This window comes from Mus caroli, unplaced genomic scaffold (genome assembly GCF_978045245.1).
Source record: "Mus caroli unplaced genomic scaffold, Mus_caroli_1 scaffold_9, whole genome shotgun sequence".
NCBI classification, from domain to species: domain Eukaryota; kingdom Metazoa; phylum Chordata; class Mammalia; order Rodentia; family Muridae; genus Mus; species Mus caroli.
This window is the reverse complement of record NW_028227264.1, coordinates 113,166,549-113,174,321: the sequence shown is the minus strand read 5'-3', so window position 1 is coordinate 113,174,321 and position 7,773 is coordinate 113,166,549. Positions and strand designations below refer to the sequence as shown.

At 40.1% G+C, this 7,773-nt stretch overlaps 1 pseudogene; it reads right to left on the bottom strand.

Moving 5' to 3' along the window:
* Nucleotides 1-212: 212 nt before the first annotated feature.
* On the bottom strand, nt 213-1,106 carry LOC147002763 (uncharacterized; annotated as a pseudogene).
* Nucleotides 1,107-7,773: the final 6,667 nt, after the last annotated feature.

The following is a 7,773-nucleotide window of genomic DNA, read 5'->3' as shown; positions in this document are numbered from 1 at the left end:
CTCAAATGATATACATCTTCCAAAGGGCAGTTAGAAAGGTCCGCATCAGTGAAAGGTTCAACAGTCCAAGTTCCCTAGTGAGTCTTCCCAGGTTTTCTTCACAGTCAAGTCCTGTGTCGTTGCCTGGAGAGGTTGAGTTCCTCCGGAGTGGCAGATGGTTTGGTGCTCACTGAACTCAAGGCCTGCCTCCTGATCTCTCTGGCCTGCTGTGCTCAGCTCAGGATGCTTTTTGCATCCACAGAAGGGTTGGGAGATGCCAAGTCATGTAGTCTCTGCAGCGGTTGGCTGGCACGGACTTTGTGATTGGAAAGGAGGTGGGCTCTAGTCTAGAATTGGCAGTGAAGGAATAGCCTTGGGGCCAGGTGTTTCTGGACATGCTGACCTGTGCAGTCAAGATGGAATTGATTGTGTGAAGCGCTCAGTGCAGTGTGGCTCCTGTATGAGACAGCTGCCAAGTGAGCCAGGCGCGCTGTGAGACAGTGGGCTCCTTGCTGCTCGGGGGCTCACACAGGAAGGCACCTCCGCGGGCTTGCAAGTCGTCCAGGGCCACCTGCGAGGAACCCACGTTGGTGAAGACGAATGCTGGTAATGAGCTAGCTTCCGGAGGAGAAGGCTGTCTGCGCCTCTTGGCAGAGTTGTATGGTGCAGCACCTCGGCTCACTCCAGAGCTGCTACACTTCTGAGTCCTCACGGGAGATCTTGACTGGGGTCTTCGGTCCTTTACACGCAGTTTTGTATGCGAGGAGTCTCTTCTGTGGGTGGACATAGGCTTGTGCCTTCCTCTTTCTCTGGAGGGAGATGGTCTGTCCCTCCTCTTCTCTTCCAGCCTGCTGCTTCTCTTGTGGGGTCTGCAAAAGGAAACAGCCCAGCTTTGCTCAGATGGCTTCTGACTGGGGACCTTGGCCTGCCTACTTGGCCAGGTGTTCTCTTTGCCCATGGGAGAGGACTTAGAACTCCTGCCACTGTTAGGCCCCGCTCTCAGAGGGCTGTTTCTCTTCTGCCTTCTGGTCTAGGGGCTGAATTCTCTTGGAAGGAGCCAGGATGGGCATCTCTAAATTCACATGTCCAGGCTTCTCGACTTGTGTTTCATTCATGTCTGCTCCCACGGCCAGGCCTCTACCTCATTCTTAGGATGGAATGCACCAACAAATGGATCTGATAGATCTGAGAGGCTTTAAATAGAGCCCTGGAAGCTCCTCCCCAAGACCCCCTGCAGAGCTCTCTCAAAAGCTTCCGCCACGCCCTTGACAGGCCACACCCTCAAGAAAGGGAAGGGCAGGGTGGGCTAAATGTAATCAAATTCAAGGACATATATCAAGATTCAATTCACAGATCACATGAAGCAGCAGAAGAAGGAAGAACAAAGTGTGAATGTTTCAGTAATTCTTAGAAGACAGAACAAAATATTCATGGGAGCAAATACAGAGACAAAGTGTGGAGCAGAAACTGAAGGAAAGGCCATCCAGAGACTGCCCCACCTGGGAACCCATTCTATATACAGTTACCAAATGCAGACATTATTGTGGGTGCCAAGAAGTGCATGCTGACAGGAGCCAGGTATAGCTGTCTCCTGAGAGGCCCTGCCAGAGCCACAGCCAACCATTGAACAAATCATGGAGTCTCCAATGGAGAAGTTAAAGAAAGGACTGAAGGAGCTGAAGGTGTTTGCAACCCCATAGGAAGAAAAACAATATGAACCAACCAGACCCTTAAGAGCTCCCAGGGACTAAGCCACCAACCTAGGAGAACACATGGAGGGACCTATGGCTTCGACTACATATGTATCAGAGGATGGCTTTATTGGGCATCAATAGAAGAGACCCTTGGTCCATTAAATACTTGATTCCCCAGTGTAAGGGAATTCAAGGGCAGGGAGGCAGGGAGGAGGGAGGAGGGGGTAGGTGGGGGCACAACCTCACAGAAACAGGAGGGGGGATGGGATATGGAGTTTCTGGGGGTGGCAGAAGCAAGAAAGGTGATAACATTTGAAATGTAAATAAATAAAATATCCAATAAAAAAGATGGATCACAGGGCCCCCAATGGAGGAGCTAGAGAAAGTATCCAAGGAGCTAAAGAGATCTGCAACCCTGTAGGTGCAACAACATTATGATCTAACCAGTACCCTGGAGCTCTTGACTCTAGCTGCATATGTATCAAAAGATGGCCTAGTCAGCCATCACTGGAAAGAGAGGCCCTTTGGACATGCAAACTTTATATGCCCCAGTACAGGGGAATGCCAGGGCTAAAAAGTGGGAATGGGTGGGTAGGGGAGTTGGGGGGAGGGTATGGGGGACTTTTGGGTTAGCATTGGAAATGTAATTGAGGAAAATATGTAATAAAAAATTTTAAATTAATTAATAATTAAATAAATAAATAAATAAAGATTTTAAAATAAAGAACATACTTTGCCTTCATAACAACAAACTTAGCTGTCTCAACATATTCCAATTACATTAGCAAACCACGTATCAACAGTAGGGACTGAACATCCATTAGTCTCTACCTTAATTTTTGTGGGGCCTATATTTGCTCTCAACAGCTAAAACAGCCATAAATGAATCTCTGTTTATACTGGAGACAGGGTCTTTAATAATTTAATTAGGATTTGATAAATCAAAAGGATAGGCTATAATATACTAGGTTTTAATGTTTTAAGGATAGGCTATAATATACTAGGTTTTAATGTTTTAACTTAAGAAACACGTGTACTGGAATTAGTTCTGTCTTTATTAACTGGGGAAAGGCATAGCAAGAACGAAGCTATTTAGGTGAGGGGAGATAGCCTTCACCAAAAGCAGAACCCTCTCAGAGTGTTGACCTTGGACATGGCAAGCCCTAGAAGCAGCAAAATAAATGTCAGTCTCTGGACTTTTGTAATAGTGACCCAATTAAATTAAGAGTTGGATATAGAGATATAGAGTTTTATTTATTTATTTATTTAAAAAATCCCTGGAAATGTGGCTTGTACCTGAGGAAGTAGCAAGGCTCCACTGGGTTGTGAGGAGGTTCAGTCCAGGAACATGGATGGTACAGGAAATCTTGGTGACATATCAGGTGTATACAGGGGAGGGAAGCTAGAACCTACATTTGCAGTTATATTTTGCAGCTTTATGAAAGGCACAATTTAGAAGAAATGAAATACATAGAACAAATCACTGAATTTGACACATGAGCCATTTTTCTGTCCACAGTAAATGTGGCAGGAGAAAAAAAAATGAATGAAAAAAGCAATTGTTTGATGAACATGACCTAGAACTTGAAGAATTTGAATTTTTTCAGTTTATCTTATAACATGAATGGAACACATGTTCTAGAATATTAAAATTAGTCTGATCAGCTATTTAATAAAGGCCATGAGTTTAGAACAAAGACTTGATCAGTCATTTCAGCAGAAGCCAGGAGGAAGCACGAGATGACATAGTAGAAATATTTTCTTTGGGGAATAAGAAGGATTCAGAAAATTAAAATAAAACAGTAGAATGCTTGTGAGTTCATAGATCATATGTGACTAAATCATAATTTGTTTTGGCTGCATGGCAGTCGTTCTGACTCAGAAGTCATAGGCCTGAGTCTTTCTGCTCTACTAGTGGATCCCATTATTACAGGATGTTATATGAGTGTGACTACTGTCCAGCAGAGCCATCAGACCAGGTCACCTCCTCTGGAGAGTTCAGAGGTCTAGAAGGCAAGGTATCATGACAGATGCAATTCTTTTTAAATGTTCAAGATGGGCTTGGTCATAGTAGGTTTTGGACTTTCCTTGGTGCCAATGAGGTCCTCCCTTTCCTTCTTTCCTTCCTTCCTCTCTCCTTTATTTCCTATGTTCCTTGCTCTATCTTTTTTCTCGATGTTTTGTGCTCTCTTCATTTGTCTCTCACTTGGGTGGGAAGATCTGATTGTCTCAACATTGTATTTCTGAAGTACATACCTGGTATGATGTATGATGTCACTTTTTCAACTGGAGAATTTGTCTTAGATAAAGATAAAGGTTTTGACCCTTAACAGATAACTGATTAGGCAATATTACATGAGCCTAACTTCACAACTTAGAGGTTAGAGCATGATGAATTAAGAGTTTGGGTTTTCGGGGCTGGAGAGATGACTGGATGGTTAAATTCCGGTGTGGTTGAATTCAGTTCCCTGCAATATCAGTAGCTCACAACTGCCTGTAACTACTGCTCTGGGGACATCTGACTCCCTCTGGCCTCCATCATAACCGGACATATGGCATGTAATTAACACACACACACACACAATAATATACAAATAATTTTTTAAAAGACTTGGGGTTGTTGAAATGTAATAAACTAAGTTGATATGTGATAAGCAAATGACTTTGAAAGGGAAGCAGGAATAACAATACCGTGGCAGGATTTGGTCTTGTTCAAATTCCCTCTTATGACTATTGAATTCAGGGAGTTTTACTCATGTGTTGGATTATATCTGCGTATAGGAGGTGGGAGGACTAAAGGTATATGTATTTATAAAAAGAGAAATGACAGCAGAACTTCTTTTTATTCTGGCAAGAAGGAAAGAAAAAGATGACTATAAATGTGTCACTTAACAACAGCATTATTTTCTGGAAAATATGTCCTCCAGCAATTTTGTCATTTTGCAAAGCATCACAAAGTAGGTTCGCACAAACCAAATAACCAGAGTCTGCTGTATTTCTGAGCTTCATGTAACCATGCCATCCTTAACATACATCAACATTTTCTATTAGTTCTGTCTTCTGTCTTTGTCTTTGGATAAAGCAATCACAGTTTTATTTATTGAACTAGGTTAATTAAAATTATTTAAAAAGACAACATATGGTTTGGATATATGTCAGAACCAAATCATAAAAAAGAATAGTTTATGTATATTGCTAAGATATTACAAAACAGCATATTAGTCTGTTTAAAAATAACATTTCTTCTGGCAGAAATGTTGCCTCATAGGTAGAAGTTTGGTTTCAAAATCTTGACTACCTGAGTGTGTCCATAGATCCCACAGTGGAAGGATAAAATCAATTCCTCAAAATTATCTTCTAACCTCCACATGGAAAGCTTGGCACACATATGTCCATACTCACACATTTTCACTATACCTGAACACATGCAATCCTGCTACTGCTACTATTGCAGCTGCTGTTGTTGCTGCTCCTCCTAATAATAATAGCAAGAATATATAAAAAAAATCAGAATATACAAAAGCATTTATCATTATATAATGATTGTAAATAAAATGCATGTGGTTCTGACAAATTGAAACATGATTCTACAAAATAAGAATTTGATTGATGCTACTTATTAACTCCAGGAATACACTGGCAAAAGATGGGAGATGGAGTCAGAGTGTACAGAACTTTTCACCATTTTTACTTCAAATAATTAATTTAAAACTCCACTGGAAGAAGTAAAACATCTTTGGCCCTAAGGAAAAATATTCTCAGACCTCAATTTGTAAGTGGGACCTCCCACGAGAAACATATAAACCACACGCATATAGGTGCAATCAACCATACTAAGAATGAATCCAATTAAAATCATTTAATCATATAAGAAAATAATTAACATGAGTTAGCAAGTTCAATATGTAAAATGTAATTTCTTAAAATGGAAAGCATCTAAATAATATTTGAAAGAATAAGGTTTACTTTCAATAATTTCATCCAGGTTTATCTTTTTTTTTTTTAATGCTTTGAAGTTTTCATGCATGCCCTGAAGTTTGTCACCATCTCAATTTGGCAGCCTGCCTGTGGTTCTCCTCCAGGAAGGAGACTTTCAATGCTGTGATTACACTGTTAGTTTCCTAATATCTTCGTTGTTACCATGGTTCTCCTATAATTTCCATACATTGTAAATTGCCTGGGATGATTTCAAAAATTTGCAAATTCTAATTTCAATTCATAGAATCAAGATACATATTCTTCCGAGTCAGCAATCTTTCTTTCTTTCTTTCTTTCTTTCTTTCTTTCTTTCTTTCTTTCTTTCTTTCTTTCTTTCTTCCTTCCTTTCTTTCTTTCTTTCTTTCTTTCTTTCTTTCTTTCTTTCTTTCTTTCTTTTTTTCTTCCTTCCTTCCTTCCTTCCTTCCTTCCTTCCTTTCTTTCTTTCTTTCTTTCTTTCTTTCTTTCTTTCTTTCTTATTTAGCTTTCCTTTTTTCTTTGCATAACACACATGGCTTCAGCATTCATTTATTTGTCATTAAATAACAATCTAACCTGTGTGTTGTTGCTTTATGTAAATGCATGTGAAGAATAGTTTCTGATCCTCCCAAATGGGGAAGCATCCAGATGTTACAAAGACAGGGAAGACTTTTGTACACATGTCACTGAATGGGACATCTCCACCAAATACCTCCCTTCAGAGCTCAGAGAATGCCATAGAAGAGGAAGGAGGAAGAGTGTAAGCACCAGGGGATGGGGAACATCAGAAAAACAAGATTCTCGAAATCAACTATCAAAGCTCATGGGATGGGATAGAGACTGAAGCTGCACGAACTGACACCATAGGGCTGCACTAGATCCTCTGCATATATACTTTGACTTTGAGTTTAGCATTTTTATGGTAGTACTGAGTATGTAAATGGATAGATAGGTCTCTGAATCTTTATGCCATCTCATGGGATCTTTTCCTTTCACTGGCTTGTCATATCTAACTGCAATGTGATGTTCTCTTGTTTTGTTTTATCTTATTACACATTATTATGTCCTGTTATCTATTAGATGTCTTTTTTTTTTTTCTAATGATACAAAGAAAGGGAGTGGCTCTGTATTGGAGTGGAGGTAGGGAAGAACTGTGAGGTGAAGAGGGAGAGAAAAGTATAGTCAGTATATATTTTATGAGAAAAAGAGACTATTTTCAATTTAAAAAGAAAGGAAAAAAAGAATTGTTTGAGTGAGAGAAGTCTAGAATTGTCTCTCAGCTCTAAAGATGTAACTAATGTGTGTAAAATTGTGGGATCACTTCTCTCTTTGAATCTACCTGTGTGTACCTTTCTATTACTGTTTTGAGTTAAATTTTCCATTATTATTCCATAGAAATATTTAAAATGTCATTTTCTCTATTTGGTGTGAAAGCCCACACTTCCAATGCTTCTACCATTGTATTAGTCTTTGTTCTCTAGAGTCACAGAACCTATGGGTAGTCTCTATATAGTAAAGGAATTTGTTGATGACTTACAGTCTGCAGTTCAGCTCCCAATAATGGTCAGTAGTAGCTGTGAATGGAAGTCCAAGGATCTAGCAGTTGCTCAGTCCCACAAGGCAAGCAGGCAAAGGAGAGAAAGAGAGAGTCTTCCTTCTTCCAATGTCCTCGTGTAGGTCTCCAGCAGAAGGTGTATCCCAGATTAAAGGTGTGTGCCACCACACCTTTAATCCCAGATGACCTTGAACTCAGAGATCTCCCTTTCTTAATCTTCTGGAATTCATAGGCACTATGCCTCAAGATCTCCATAGCAAGATCCAGGTCAGAACCTTCTATTTCCTAGCCTCCAGATTAGGATCACTGGTGAGCCTTCTATTTCTGGATTGTAGTTCATTCCAGATATACTCAAGTTCACAACCAGGAATAACCACTACAATCAACCCCTTGTCAACTTGACACAAATAACAAATAACGCCTCATGTTCACATGAAATAATATCAAAGTCGTGAATATGCCTAACATGATATAACTATTCCTCGTACAATCACAAACACATTCGTAAATTTACAATGGGGCAATGTCCCTTGGGAACATTCTTTTAGTGTCTCAACATAAATACCAATTGATGCTAAGAAGTTGGATGAT